The following is a 16784-nucleotide window of genomic DNA, read 5'->3' on the forward strand; positions in this document are numbered from 1 at the left end:
AGCTCCTCCTTCAGGATCACTCCTACCCCATTTCTCTTCCTGTCCACACCATAATAAAACAGTTTGTATCCCCCTCCAATGCTAAACGCTTTGCTACCCTTCCACCTGGTCTCCTGCACACACAGTATATCTACCTTCCTTCTCTCCATCATGTCCGCCAGCTCTCTACCTTTCCCTGTCATTGTGCCAACGTTAAGAGTCCCTATTCTTAGACCTATACTCTTGCCTCTCCTCTTCTCTCTCTGTCTATGAATCTTTCTACCTCCTCTCCTTCTTTGGCCAACAGTAGTCCAATTTCCGCCAGCACCCTGTAGCTCAACAGCACTGGTGGCGGTCGTTGTTAACCCGGGCATCGACCGATCCGGTATGGAATTTGCACTGATGATTCGCATGTTTAAATTTGGCATGTTTTTACACCGGATGCCCTTCCTGATGCAACCCTCTCCATTTATCTGGGCTTGGGACTGGCACAGAAGTCACTGGCTTGCAACCCCTGTGGCTAGATTCCTAAATGTTCTTTATTCTATTGACCCAAAAAAGGATTTCAGGGAAGATCAGTTCCATCCAGGTCTTTTGCAGTTGACTACACCACTAAACATGTAATGGAAATGGAAATGAGGGGTGCAATGTACCAGTGGAAATGGTGAATACTGTGTGTAACTTAAGACAAAAGATGGTAAATGGTCTTATACCTGTATAGTGCTTTTCTACACTTCACAGCACACTCAAAGCACTTTCACACTACTTGGCCATTCACACTCACAAATGCTTACACATTCACACCGAACTCTCAGCAACTGGGGATTCAGTGTCTTTCTCAAAGACACTTTGACATGTTGACTGGACAAGCTGGGAATCAAACCGTTAATCCCCCGATTAGGAAACAAACCGCTCTACCGCCTAAGCCACAGCCGCCCTCAAACTGGGTTTTAAGACTGCTGATAGTCATTAATGAGTGGACTGAATCTTGCATACATTTTGTAAGCATTAACCCAAAAATGGTCCTTTTTGTCTTTTCCAAGACAGTTCAAAACCTGGTGGTTTTGCTTTGTCATCTGAGGCTTCACTCATTCCATATCTGCAATTTAATGTTTCTCAAAATCCTTCCATTTCAACTCTTTATATTTTCCTACCTTCTAACAGCCTTTGTTACCTCTTGCTCACTCATCATTTCAATGTACATACACTGAACAAAATTATAAATGCAACACTTTTGTTTTCCCCCATTTTTCATGAGCTGAACTCAAAGATCTATGACTTGTTCTATGTACACAAAAGGCCTATTTCTCTCAAATATTGTTCACAAATTTGTCTAAATCTGTGTTAGTGAGCACTTCTCCTTTGCCGAGACAATCCATCCACCTCACAGGTGTGGCATATCAAGATGCTGATTAGACAGCATGATTATTGCACAGGTGTGCCTTAGGCTGGCCACAATTATAGGCCGCTCTAAAATGTGCAGTTTTACTGTATTGGGGGGGGTCCGGGGGGGTCCGAAAACCAGTCAGAATCTGGTGTGACCACCATTTGCCTCACGTAGTGCAGCACATCTCCTTCGCATAGAGTTGATCAGGTTGTTGATTGTGGCCTGTGGAATGTTGGTCCAATCCTCTTCAATGGCTGTGCGAAGTTGCTGGATATTGGCAGGAACACGATGTTGTATACACTGATCCAGAGCATCCCAAACATGCTCAATGGGTGAGATGTCCAGTGAGTATGTTGGCTATGCAAGGGATGTTTTTAGTTTCCAGGAATTGTGTACAGATCCTTGTAACATGGGGCCGTGCATTATCATGCTGCAACATGAGGTGATGGTCGTGGATGAATGGCACAGCAATGGGCCTCAGGATCTCATCATGGTATCTCTGTGCATTCAAAATGCCATCAATAAAATGCACCTGTGTTCGTTGTCCATAACATACAACTGCCCATACCATAACCCCACCGCCACTATGGGCCACTCAATCCACAACACTGACATCAGCAAACCGCTCACCCACACAACGCCATACATGCTGTCTGCCATCTGCCCTGTACAATGAAAACCGGGATTCATCTGCGAAGAGAACACCTCTCCAAAGTGCCAGACGCGAGACCCCGATGAGGATGATGAGCTTCCCTAAGACGGTTTCTGACAGCTTGTGAGAAATTTGGTTATGCAAACCGATTGTTGCAGCAGCTGTCTGGGTGGCGAGTCTCAGATGATCTCAGAGGTGAAGATGCTGGATGTGGAGGTCCTGGGCTGGTGTGGTTACACATGGTCTGTGGTTGTGAGGCCAGTTGGATGTACTGCCAAATTCTCTGAAACACCTTTGGAGAAGGCTTATGGTAGAGAAATGAACATTCAGTTCAAGGGCAACAGCTCTGGTGGACAGCGTGTTCCAATTGCACGCTCCCTCAAAACTTGCAACATCTGTGGCATTGTGCTGTGTGATAAAACTGCACATTTTAGAGTGGCCTTTTATTGTGGCCAGCCTAAGGCACACCTGTGTAATAATCATGCTGTCTAATCAGCATCCTGATATGCCACACCTGTGAGGTGGATGGATTGTCTCGGCAAAGGAGAAGTGCTCACTAACACAGATTTAGACAGATTTGTGAACAATATTTGAGAGAAATAGGCCTTTTGTGTACATAGAACAAGCCATAGATCTTTGAGTTCAGCTCATGAAAAATGGGGGCAAACACAAAAGTGTTGCATTTATAATTTTGTTCAGTGTAAGATGGGCAATGTCCCTTTTAGTGGGTGTCTCAGTGTATAGATGTGCAGTATGTGGGCTTGAACTAACTTGGTACGTATCATTAGAGGGTGATATGAGGAAGGGCATCATGGATAGCAGAAGAAAAAGGATGGGAAAACACAAGACAGAGATAAAGACAGTGGCAAGATGGAAAGCAATTTGGAGATAGAAGCAGTGGTTTTTCATTGTAAACAAATATTCTAAGGAAAAATGGAAAGATCTTAAACCCATTTGCTCTTCTAAATTTACAGTACAAAATTTAAAGGAATATGCAAAATTCCATTTGAAGAACTGGAATTCCAAAAGTTCACTTCTACACTGTAAAATCATCACCCTTATCCTTTATATATAGTATAGCATGTTAAGTCATAATACTGAAACAGTTTACATTTAAACTTCAGCAATTGTATTTAAGTGTTACAATTCCAGAAAGCTATGTACTGTATATGTATGTGTTTTAGTTTTGCACTGATCCTGTTTATTTTATTTTAGTTATCGTGATTTTATTCTGCATATGTAAAGTACTTTGGTCAACTAGATGTTGTTTTTAAAGTGCTAAATACAATTGATTTGATTTGATATATGTGTATGTAAAATAACCATTTTCAGTCAGTTTCAGGAAAGCAAAAAGCAGCCTTTGTAATGTTAAACAAAGGTGTTTCTGAAGAATCTGTGAGCAACCAGAATCAGCTACAGTGGGTCTCAACGCGCTTCCATAAGACAAGAAGGGGAAAAAGTTCATATAAAAAGAAAAAATAGGTTGGATTTCCTGAGCTGGTGCAGGAAGCACATCCTCTGCTGTGTCTTCTTGATAATGGTGCTGATGTTGGATGTCCACTTAAAGTACTAGAAGATTGTGGCAAGCAAGCCTTAGATTTTCAAACTGGTTTCTACAGGCTGGATTTGATTCAGAATAATGTTATGCAGCCAATTATACTGTATCTTGATAAACAATGGAAAGTGCAACTGAAAATTGTGGTAACAATGAACAAAGCAAAAGAAACACCCAGTCACTTCTGCCCAGTGAAACCTCTACTCACTCCACTACTGTATTAAGAAAATCACCACACATCAATTACACGTCTAATGAATGCAATTAGCACTTAGCCAGCTAATTAGCAATTAGGTGCACAATTACATCAACAATGTGTTAACAAGACCTGCGAACAACTAACTAGCTTAGACTGCCATAGTCGTAGAGGGCCTTGTTTGGCTTTTGTTCTCTGTAATAAATGAACCAGGAAGATGTGTTGAATGGAATGAAAATGGCACAAATCTATATTGAGTCAAATACACTCAAGCTCAAGATTACTAGCAAAAACACAAACTGAAAAATGAACACTCGAGTAATTCTGCAATGTATTTAATCTGTGCTCTCACTGACAACTTTAGAAATAAGGTGAAAATGTTTACTCATATCATTTCCATCACCATTAGGTAAGTGCCAAGACCCACAAATGAAGTAGACAATATACAAGCAAAGATACACACATGCATCTATTAGCTATACTGCTTACCCCGCAGAGGGGGGGACTGGAGTCGATGCCAGCTGACACTGAGCAAGGGGATGGTACTCCCTGGACAGATCTGTTCTCACAGTGATTACTTAGAGATGGGATATGATTCAGATCTAGGATCACATATATAGATCTGATATGAAAAGAAAATCTAATTCAGGTTGTTAACTGAGAAAGATCAAATCTAAGTCACTTGGAGAAGAAAAAAAATGGTCTTGGGCCACTTCTGCATGTAATGTAAACATACACGAGTTTTGTGGGGGGACGAACGATCTAGGGCCCACTTTCACATGGGGCCAATAAAATCACAGTTTTTAATTTTTTTAAATACTGATTTAAAACTGTCACTACTGTATTGTGATAGGTGAGATTTAATATTATGCAGCAGGCCATTTTCCTTTACCTCTCTATTCAGTTGCATTGTAATGTTCCTACAGTATTATCTGTCTGGTTCCCCTTGAAGGGACCCCTGACCTTTTCTGTTTTTGTTGTGGTGGACTATAGCCAAATTTATCATTTAAATAAATTTTTGAAAAACTGAGTGAAAAGATTTTTCAAAATTCTTAACTTCATAGCCTAAAGAGTTTGATATGGGATCAATTGTGGGAGTAATATTCGATTGTTCTTGATTTACTGGTTGTTTAGTCTCTACTGCTGTTCCTGATTCTCTCCAGTGCTGCTTTTCCCTGTTTTTAGGTGCCTTTGATTTGCTTATTTGTGCTGTGTAAAATGTAACGTTCTGATGACGCTACTTTATAATCCTTGTGCATATCGGTCCTAATGCTTTGTTGCCTTTATATAACTTTTTATTTTAAGACTAAGTGATCTTTGTTACTACGTACTTATGTATGCATGTGCCGCAAAGAGTGGCAGCAAGTTACAGCAGCTGTGTCCTCATTGTGTTTTTTCCCGTGTTTATATGGAGTTCTGTTCTTATGTGTCTGTTCTTATGGTGTTATATTGGTTGTTCTCTATTGCTGCTGTAACAGACATTTCCCCACTGTGGGATCAATAAAGTACCTACCTACCTACCTACCTACCTACCTACTTACCTAACAAGCTAACTAGCCTATTGTAAGGGCTATATAAATTGCCAAATGCATTTGTAGTGGATCTGGGTAACAGCATATATTTTTCACAGGGGCATTTGGTTCTACTGTGCCACAGTTTATAAGAGCTAAATTAGTGCAAAATGGAAAAAACAAAAAAATCCGTTGTTCAGATTCATTAGAAGCATGTCTGAGTTTTGTTGTTTTCTGTCTAATTTTTTATACACGATTGTGCCATGATGAATCAGAGGGGGATGAACATCTACAGCTGGACATTAGCTGTTATGTTTGTTTGGAATTAACAGAATAATTCATAATGTTGGAATTAATCCATGTATCTTTGAGAAACACACAGAGCTAGGTAAGTAAAAATCAGTTTTGTGTGTGTGTTTGTTTTTGTGAGAGTGATAGTAACGGGATAATAGTGTAGTGTAGTGGATTTGTGGCTGATGACTGTTCAACTAAGCAGACTTTAATGCATGAGCCAGTAACAGGCTACTGTTGCTCCGAGTCATACTGTGGTAAACACGTTGACTGAGATAATGGTGCTTTGTGTTGCTGGTTTTAAAAAATGAAATCTGGTTTATTGACAGAAACTCATGGTGTGTGCTCTCCTTGGCTGTCTTGAGGCATTTCATTGTGGTAAAGGCCAGCAGCACCTGGCTGGATGTTATGACTCTTATGTGGCTGTTTAATGAATAGGTGTCATTTTGCCTGTTCTGTTCAGTTTTGGCTGCTACCTATCAGACAAATCCCTTACTCAGTAGGCTATCTGGACAGGACACGCAGACTAACACTAAAATGTGATTCTGATATCGTGTGAGAAAAATATCAAACTTAACTCTTGAATAATTACCAAGAATGTATTATGATATACAGTATGTTAAATTAAAAATAACAATGCTGGGTACACGATGGAAACAACAGCAAAATGATAAATTAGGCTAACCTGGGCTATACGAATATTTTAAAGTCATATTAAAAATTAGCCAGTGAATGTGGTAGCTCGACCTGCCCCAGGAGCTGCTGGTGCAGTTCTACTGAGGAATCATTGAGTCTGTTCTCTGCACCTCCATCCCTGTCTGGTTTGGCTCAGCAACCAAACAGGACAAGAACAGATTTTAGCGAGTCAGGACTGCAGAAAAGGTCATTGGTGTGAACCTGCCCTCCATGGAGGACCTGTACACCTCACGAGTCAAAAGGAGGGTGGAGAGGATCACTGCAGACCCCTCACACCCTGGACACAATCTATTTGAACTCCTCCCCTCTGGACGGCGCTACAGGTCACTGTGCACCAAGACAACCAGGCACAAGGACAGTTTCTTCCTCCAGGTCATCACTCTGATGAATACTTAACCAACATCAGTATGACTGGACAATAACCCTCAGTGTAATTACCTGTAAATATACCTCGTACAGATTATACAGATTCGTACAGGTCTCTATTTTTAAGTATGTTTTTATCCTTATTTATCTCATTTCAATGTATATTCCTTTGTCTGTCTGCGTTGGTTACTGCCTGTTTATACTGCTTATTTTGCATCGTCTGCCCTTGTTGTTGCTTATTAATACTGCTTATTATTTTTGTTATATTACACAACCTTATGCTGGTTTACTGTTTACTTGCCCCTTGCATGGGGATATGTACATACACATTGAGAGCCGATGTACCAGAGTCAAATTCCTTATGTGTCCGACACACTTGGCCAATAAAGCAGATTCTGAGCTACTTTAAGCAGTATAGGCTACTGCATTTTCTGCTCATCCTAAGTTACAAAACTGTACCATGTAGGCTATGCTCTATGTCCAGTCTGAGACATTAGCCTATAAGAATATTATAGTAATATTATACAGGGCTTACTGTGATAAACTGTTTTCTGGGTTCAGTTGTTTAACAATTCAGCAGATACACCTTTGGCAAGTTATATACTTTGTTTATAAACAGTGTGATTGATTAGGCTATTTTATCAATTCAGTGACTGGGCAAGAGGGTCTGTCTCTGTGAGTCAATGAACGTGAGCTCACATCCCTGCTACTCCTGGACACCAACCAGGCACTCATCATTGCTAAGAGATGCCATACAGCATCAACAAAGCCACACATAATTAAAAACAAAATGTCTGCTGAATACTGTTCTTGATTTGGAATGTGTAAATATAGGCCTGTGCATATGTGGGCATTTGAGTCCTTACTTTGGGCATGTGAACAGAAAGTATTCAGATCCCTTCATTTTTTTTATTTTTGCAAACCCCTTTAAGAAAAATCTCCATCCTTTCATTCAGTACTTTGTATGAGCTCCTTTTGCAGCAGTTAGCCAAGAAAACTGTATGTCTCTGTACACTTGGATTTGAGCAGTTTATCCCATTTTTCCCACAGAGCCTCTCAAGCTCCATCAGACTGGATGGGAAGTGTCTGTGAACTGTCATCTTTAGGTCTCTCTACAGATCTTCTATTGGGCTTAAGTCTGGGCTTTGGCTGATCACTCAAAGACAACCAGAGAATTGTCCTGAAGTCACTTCCTGTCCTAAGATGGCTGGACATCATGTCTTGGGTTTTTGTTCTGATCTGCAATATGAACTGTGGGATCTTCTGTGTGCCTTTATAAACAATTTCCAGTCAGTTCAGTTTGTCACATGTGGACTCCAGGTAAATTCTAAATACATCAGGATGAAATAAAGCAAGCAGGACCACCTGACCAAGAGCAGGGAGCCTGAATAATTTTTTAAATTTGTAATAAATTTGTACACATTTATAAAAAAATGTTTTCACTTTGTCACTATTGTTTATAGTCATTAACCCATAGTGACAAAGTGAAAAAAATGTTTTCACTTTGTCACTATGGGTTACTGACTATAAACAATAAAAGTGTGAAAAACATTGAGTGTGAATACTTTCTGAAACCACTGTATGTGCATGTGTGTGAATACAAACAGCATTTGAACTGCCTTAAGTACATCAAATTTAACAGATAAATCATCAGCTAAACATTTCATGTTTTAATATCATTTAAAACAGATCTGCCTTCACTATACTCTGAACTCTGAACTCTTAATATGGGTAAAAACTGCTTTTATTGAAATGGTTTAAAAATAGGAGAGTCATTTCTGGAGAGACCATAAACACTACTAAAGTCGGATTATCTACATTTTTTAAATCAAATGTAATACTGCAGAATATTTATAAGCTGATAAAACAGTCATGATCTTTCATGCCTTTATTGAACACCCCTATTAAACATACAAAGTGATGGTGGAAAAGATAATGGCAACATTGTTTTAATAACTACAAGATGGCGCTCCTCAGGGTGCGACGTCGCAGTTCTCTCTGAGCCAGGTTGTTTCTCTTTTTAGCTTATTTGTGCCATGTTAAAGCAACAGTTAAAACCGCAAACTTTATTTATGACCGGGCGACTTTGTTACTGCTAAGAGAGCACAGTCTTTTTGGAGATTTTGACTCGCGCACGTTCTTCAACCTGTCCTTAACCCACGCAGTAGTTCCTTGTATTTTCAAAAAATTCATTATCCTATCGGTCCCTAACACATCAGACACATCAACTCTGAATGACTTGAGGCCAGTGACGCTCACATCAGTCGCCATGAAGTGCTTAGAGAAACTGGTCCTCACACATGTTAACCACATGGTCTCGGACACTGTAGACCCTCTCCAGTTTGCCTACCACCCCAACAGATCAGTGGATGATGCGACAGCTCTGGCTTTATTCCATACCCTGAAACACCTGGACAACAGCAATACGTATGCTAGGATGGTCTTCCTGGATTACAGTTCTGCATTCAACACCATTCGCCCGGGTAGGCTGATTGGAAAAATGACAGACCTTGGTGTACTAACTCTCACCTGTAACTGGATTCTGGACTTCCTGACTGAAAAACCACAGGTAGTTAGAATGGGAGGGTGGGTGTCTGGTGAGCTCACAATCAGCACAGGCCCACTGCAGGGCTGCTGTCTCAGCCCCAAACTCTTCACCCTGTACCTCCACGACTGTGTCTCCAACCATGACAACACCATCATCATTAAATATGCTGATGACACCACCATTCTGGGCCTCATCAAGGGGGAGACGAGTCAGGTTACAGAAGCTTGGTGAATGACATTCTTGTTTATGGAGAGGAGAATGACCTCATCCTCAACATAAACAAGACAAAAGAAATAATAGTAGACTTCAGGAAGAACCCCTCCCCTCTGCTGCCTCTGACCATCAAAGGGACTGAGGTGGAGAGGGCTGACAGCCACAAGTTCCTGGGCCTGCAGGTGACATCTAACCTGAGCTGGTCACTGAACACAGCTGCCACAGTGAAGAAAGCCCAGCAGTGGCTATACTTCATCAGGCGGCTCAGAAAAGCTGGGTTGAACCATCACCCTCTCAACCAGGCTTATAGATGACTGGTAGAGAGCATCCTCACTACTGGCATCACAGTCTGGTACGGTAACACCACACAGGCAGAGAGGAAGGCTCTTCAAAGGGCCATAAAGACTGCAGAGAGGATAATTGGGACTGAACTGCCTGCTATGGCCACACTGTACTCACACTGCTGTCGTAAAAGGGCAGAAAACATACTCAGAGACCCACGCCACCCAGCTCACTCCCTGCTCAACCACAAAAACTGCACCTACAGCCTCAGGCACAGCAGGGCGAACAGTATCATCACATACAGAACAAGACTTTACAACAGCTTTTCCCCTGCCGCAGTAAGACTGATGGCAAATATGAAAATGTGAGGAAAATATGTGCAATAACTCCTTACTAGACATGCTGAATAATAATACAGAAATGCATAATTGCACATTGACTGTTGACTGCTGCACATGCTGCTCCCATGCAGCATACATTCTCTTATTATATTCTTATATATTTTTATTATATTGCTGCATTTGCTGCTTGAAGTGCGTTAGATTGAGTGTTACTTATTTATCTACTTTATATTTCATTTGTATTTTGTGGCCTCACTACCTCACCAAGCGTAATGACATATCCAACTCCACCATGTGAATTACTAAGTGCGATGTTTGAAGTTCACTGGGGAAAATACTATGACCCTATTTTTTTGTATTGCGGTTTTAATACTTTGTTGTATGTAACTATTTTTATTTTTAGACTAAGTGTTCTTTCTGGCTTTTGACTCCTTACCTGACTCCAAAGGAGAGCTGCACAAAAATTCCTATATGCCTAGACTGTCTATGCATAAATGGCAAATAAAAACCATGACTTGACTTGATAACTGGTTGAACCTTGTTTGGCGTTCAGCAAGCTCTTCCTGTAGCTGTGGATTAGACCTGCACAACGTTCAGGAGGAATTTTGACCATTCTTCCTGACAGAACAGCTTCAGCTCAGCCATATTCTTATGACATCTGGTGTGAGCGGCTCTCTTGAGGTCACTCCACAGCACCTCTATTGGGCTGAGGTCTGGGCTCTGACTGGGCCACTCAAAAAGGTGGATTTTGTGTCTCCAAAGCCATTCTGTAGTAGATTTAGGGTCACTGTTCTGCTGCATCACTCAGCTTGTTCTGAGCTTCAACTTGCTGACAGCCACCCTGACATTATCCTGTAGAAAACCTTGATAGACTTGGGAATTCATTTCCCCCGCCATAATGGCAAGCGGTCCAGGTCCAGAGGCAGCAAAGCAGCACCACATCATGATGCTTGTCTCTAAAGTACTTTACTGTTGACATCATGTTTTCATGCTGTACACAGTTCTCTTTTCAAACCATATGTAGTGCTGCAGGTTCTTCCCAAATAATTCTACCTGTTTCATCTGTCCACAGGACATGTTCCCAGTAGCACTGTGGAGTTTTAAGGTGGTCTTTGGTAAATGTCAGGCATACAGCAGTGTTGTTTTTGGAGAGCAATTGCTTCCTCTGTGGTGTCCTGCCATGGATACCATGCCTGTTCAATATTTTGCATATGGCTGACTCATGAACAGAGGTGTTAACCCCCCCGCCATAATGGCAAGCGGTCCAGGTCCAGAGGCAGCAAAGCAGCACCACATCATGATGCTTGTCTCTAAAGTACTTTACTGTTGACATCATGTTTTCATGCTGTACACAGTTCTCTTTTCAAACCATATGTAGTGCTGCAGGTTCTTCCCAAATAATTCTACCTGTTTCATCTGTCCACAGGACATGTTCCCAGTAGCACTGTGGAGTTTTAAGGTGGTCTTTGGTAAATGTCAGGCATACAGCAGTGTTGTTTTTGGAGAGCAATTGCTTCCTCTGTGGTGTCCTGCCATGGATACCATGCCTGTTCAATATTTTGCATATGGCTGACTCATGAACAGAGGTGTTAACCAACTCCAATAGAGCCTTCAAGTCCTTAGCTCTTACTCTGTGGTTCTTTTTTTTTTTTTTTTCCCTCACTGAGCATTATGCATTGTCCCTTGGGAGTGATCTTGGCTGGGTCCCCCCCTCTATGAAGAGTAGCCACAGTATCAAATTGTCTCCATTTATAGACAGTATGTCTAACTGTGGACTGATGAACATCTAAAGTCTTTGAGATGACTCTGTAACCCTTTCCAGCTACATATAAATCAACAATTCTTGATCGTAGGTTTTCTGAGATTTCTTTTTGCAAGGCCTGATTCACATCAGCTGATGCTGCTTGTGAATAGCACACTGACCATGTTTGACTAGTTCTAAACCACACCTCCATTCTCATTTCACTGATTGGACTTCAGGTTTGCTAACACCTGACTGCAGTTGACATTTAGTGACATCAGAAGCCTGGTGTTGTTACTTTTTCCACCATCACTTTGTATGTTTAATGGGTGTGTTCAATAAAGACATGAAAGATCAGGACTGTTTGTGTTTTGTCAGCTTAGAAATATTGTGTTTGTTGATATTTGTGACTTTGGTGAAGATCAGATCACATTTCATGACCAATTTATGCAGAAATTGCAAACAGCGCCATTACTTTGTCCTGTGTATCTCAATTTTAAAAAATATGGAAAATCAAATATTACATAATCTAAAATTACATAAAACAAAACCCTTTACACATCTAAAACACAATTAATTACTTTAAATAACTAATAACTAAATGCCTTCAATTACAATTCACAATTTAGAAACAAAAATGTGGGTGTTGACTTAAGTTCTCATGTACTAGTGGTTGGTGCTTTTTTGTTCAGCCCATTTACAGTACAGCGCTGCAGAGCAGCTGCACCCAATTCTTTTAACAGTTACATGAGTTTGTTTTACTTAAAGGACTTGCATTTTGACAACTACTGTATGAAGTGTCAGATGAAAAGTCAGACACACAGGATAGCAATAGAGAAGGATGTACCAGCACATGGTTCAAAAGAACTTTAGCTGACCTTACTAATATTTGGCACTGGAGCTGAGAGCATCACAGCAGCAAACAAAAATGAGTCAAAAAGATGGGAATAAAGCACAGAACAGTGTATGTGTTGCATGAGAGAAATATGTGAAAAATGAATGAGACAGGAGGAGGATGGGGATTGATACCTAACAAAGGACTTCTTCAGTGTGTTTGAGAGATGCAACAGGATTCTTCATTTTTTCATTTTTTCTCCTGTATGTTCTGGCCATTTAACTGCCCTTTATAGGTCCACATGAACCACCTCCCTACAGTTAAATCTTGATAGGCTTTTATGCTCCCTCAGCAGTCCAAGTCAGAAAAATAAGAGAAAGAAAAGTAGATTACTGGGTACCTGTCACCCTCTAGACATTTAATTCAAATCTGAAAAAAAAGACTTAAATTGTCAATAGCTGAGCTGGCTGCCTATTTTATGATTTATGCCGTTATGTCATAAAGAACAAGGAAAAAAGTACATTCGCTGTTGAAACTTTAATTGTGTTTCTTATTGTGCTCATCTTTCCTTTCTTTCAAAAGTTGCCACTAAGTGACTAGCACCGAATGTCAGTAAGGCAGCTAGTTTAACTAGTTCAACATTAAGTCCTTGGTTTGTTTGTGCTTCTGCTTTGCCATATAAGGTACTTTTTTTACTATAATAGTAACAGTACTTCTAAGCTTAATATAATACACCTTTTATAACGCCTTTGACAAACCCTAGAAGACTGGAACTGTTTGAAATCTTTACATGTGAAGCTAGTGATTTTCTTCGTGTTTGGTGTGTTTTTTAATAGATTTCAGGTAACAATGGAGGTTTACAGCACAGACATGTATGGTAAACCCATTTTGGATTCACAGACCTTATGGTCAGTGCACAAAATTCATTGTTGGTTTGAGTCTCTGTAGGGGATATATGGAAAATAACAAAAACACATTGGCAGGAATAAATCTAGTTGGATCAGATGACAAAGCCACGCTTGCCCCATCCTCATTAACAACAACACTGTGGTGCCGTTGATCAAGGCCCTTAACCCTCAAGTGAAACTGCTCAGTGGCCAGCAGGTCAGACTGTGGTTGTACTGGGCAGCTTCCAGGTGTCAATGTGTACAACTGTGTAAATGTGATCAGGGCATTCCTTCAAAAGAGAGGTGGCCTCTCATAGACCCTGCCCTGTTTAAATAAAAGTTCATAAAAATACATAAAAGGGAGAAGATCTCATCAGATCTGATCAGAGCCCAGTGAGACTTCACTCACTCACTCACTCCCGGCTGGCAATCGGGAGAAGGCAGGGTACACCCTGGACAGGTCGCCAATCCATCGCAGGGCTGAATTCACTCATCAACTGGGAAATATAAGTTGACTACAAGGCTAGTGTATTTCTCATTGTGCAATTGCCTAGCATGTGCACGGACATCTTACATGATAAAAATTGACTTGCATTATACAGTACATATGTACAGTCATGGCCAAAGATATTGGCACCACTGTATTTTCTAGTATTTCTATGCAGAAGCAACTTGATTTATGCTGTACATATCTTGGAAACTCTCAGTCGCAAGACTTTTCTTCTAACAAAACAAAGTATTATGTGATAGTTTACGGATCTCCTTGAATGGGCGTAAAATCTGGGCCATTGCATGTTCATGTGAACTTGCCTGGCATCCACCGGTGCCCCCACCATATTGGCAAAATGTTATATTGCCTTGTTTATTATGTGTATTTTCAATAAAACTTATTTAAAAAAAGACATCCACCATACCATTGTAAAAATGGAATTTTTACTGTGTCTGGTTTTGTGGATATATTTTCCCTCCTGCTGCTGCATTGTGGTCAGAGGATTTGGAGAAAAATACAGGGCCTGAGGTTGTCACGCTCCTGCCCCTCTTGCTTCCTCTCATGCTTTTATTTTCTCATCACTTCCTGTTTTGTTTCACCTCACTTTTGGCCCTTTTATTTAATCATCATTAGTTCACCTGCTCCTTATTGTTTGCACCTGTTTTTCCCTTCTATTTAGGCAGCGTCCTCCCACCAGGACGCTGCCAGATTGTTCTAGACCCCAGCTCTGACTCTCCAGCATTTATCCCTTGCCTGACTCTCTGTGTTTGACCTAGGATTACCGTTTCTTGACCACCGTGTTTTGTCTATGCCCTCTCAGATTCAGATCGCCTGCTGTGTACCGACCTTCTGCTTTTGTTCCCATTGACCTCGAGTTTGGATCCCCTGGATATACCTGTCAACCGGCGCCGACCCTGGACTGTCTTATTGACCTCGAGTTTGGATCCCCTGGATATACCTGTTAACCGGCGCCGACCCTGGACTGTCTTATCGACCTAAGTGATATCCTGGACTATGGCAGAGGTTACTACATGTCTGGGAATGTTCATAGTACAGGGACTTGCTGTTTTACCTGATCAGGTCTAACCTACAAGCAACCAGCCAGTGAAGCTCCTGCGGCAGTGAGTGATCAGCTCATCAACGCTGAATTTCCCCTGGAGCATAGTACCTATTTTTTTTGACTGCTTGAAGCCAGTGTGTCTGCCGCATGTGATGTGTTGCAGGTTAACGAGCAGATTAATGATCCATGACGTTATTGTTGGTACTACATTACCAGTTAGAATTAATTTCACTACTTTGGGACTGTATGTGGTCATGTGAGGTTTCTCAATTACCCGCTTTGTTTAGAATGTTACACATCTCTTTTCATTGGTACATACTGTATACAATTGTTAACCTACTGTTAACCTACTATGGAGGAGAAATTCATATTAATTAATGCTGTTGCAGTTCATTGTGCTGTCCACTTTTATATTCTGGCTCAAACTTGTCAGGTAGGATTTGAGGTACTGTCACTGGAGAAGTAGTCAATGTTTCTCAATAACTATTTTAACTGGTTGCAACTGTGATTTCTATGTTGCCAGCACCTGTTGATTGCTACAGGTGAGTTTCATTACAACTTAAAGGATCACATGCTTGAAATGTAATTATTTCTGATGATTTTGAAAAGGTGTCAATTTTGTCCAGTCCATTTTAGGAGTTCTGTGTCGAATATATCAGATTTGGCTTTTTTCTCTGCTTTTTATGTTGTTCCACAGCAAACAAATGAAATAAACATCAGAATACCAAAGACTTTGTGACTGAAACAATTTTATGGGAGCAGTGGTACATTATCTGTACAGAAATGCAAGGGTACCAATATTTTTGGCCATGACTATACATCCACACAAATTCTCAAATAATGCTACGGCTCAGTCAATTGTAGCTTTTTGCTGAGTGACAGAGTAAAGCATGAATGAAATGAAAACTGAGAAACATGCTCTAGCCTGGTAACTGTAGCTCTTTGCCAGCTCTTGCAGCAGACATAATGTGTCTTTATGCATCTCTCTGAGTGTGTGTATTTTTATGGGTATATATTGTGATGACTAGTTTGAGTTTTATACCATGGGAATGTGTACATTTTGGGAAAGTGAGGACATTTTGGCTAGTCCTCACTTTCTCACAGACTTTCAAAGGGCAGTTTGAAAGCACCCAACCCCCACCCGAAAAAAAACATAAGAAACATTAAATGGAAACAACTGAGTGCCCTCACAATGATAGGTATACATACCTGTGGTGGCAGGTATGGTGCAGAAGGGAATCTTATGCTGAAGCGTCAGCGTCTTTCAGAAGAGACAGCAGTATACAGTACTAAAAAAATAAAAGAAAGAAAACATGTTAGTAAAAAATGAGCAGGAGTAGTCATTAACTTACTGGTTTCAATTATGTGGGGCCAGTGCAATCATTACTTTTATATCACCGTTTCCTAATTATATGAAAAACCTAGATACATACAAGAAGCCAAATCTGCACTGTTCATTCAAAACTATATGACACTTCATATCAGTCCAGTGACTTCATCAGGTCAGTAGAGTGAAACTTTGTCAGACACAGTGCAGTAATCATAGACACTGAGGGACAACATATGATTCAGTTGATATATCTTGGTAGGTCACTGCCTATTTTTTATAGTACACATTTTTTTCTCTAACCAGAAGTGCAATAACAGCAGTGAACTGTGTGCATTATCTATAGTTCGAACAGTCAGAACTAATTTACCGATGGATAGGTAAAATATGTAGGGTAATGTATGATATACAACAGACTATAAATTCA

At 40.6% G+C, this 16784-nt stretch overlaps 1 protein-coding gene across 12 annotated transcripts in view; it reads right to left on the bottom strand.

Annotated features, from left to right (window-relative positions):
* LOC109965182 (teneurin-3) overlaps window positions 1-16784 on the bottom strand; it is a 620836-nt gene that overhangs the window by 349740 nt on the left and 254312 nt on the right. For all 12 annotated transcript variants that reach the window (XM_020608995.1, XM_020608997.1, XM_020609006.1 and 9 more), the window contains one exon: window positions 16240-16319. The gene's annotated coding sequence lies outside the window, so the exon portion shown is untranslated. The remainder of the gene's footprint in view (window positions 1-16239; window positions 16320-16784) is intronic.

This window comes from Monopterus albus, unplaced genomic scaffold, assembly GCF_001952655.1.
Source record: "Monopterus albus unplaced genomic scaffold, M_albus_1.0 scaffold97.1, whole genome shotgun sequence".
In the NCBI taxonomy this organism is placed as follows: Eukaryota; Metazoa; Chordata; class Actinopteri; order Synbranchiformes; family Synbranchidae; genus Monopterus; species Monopterus albus.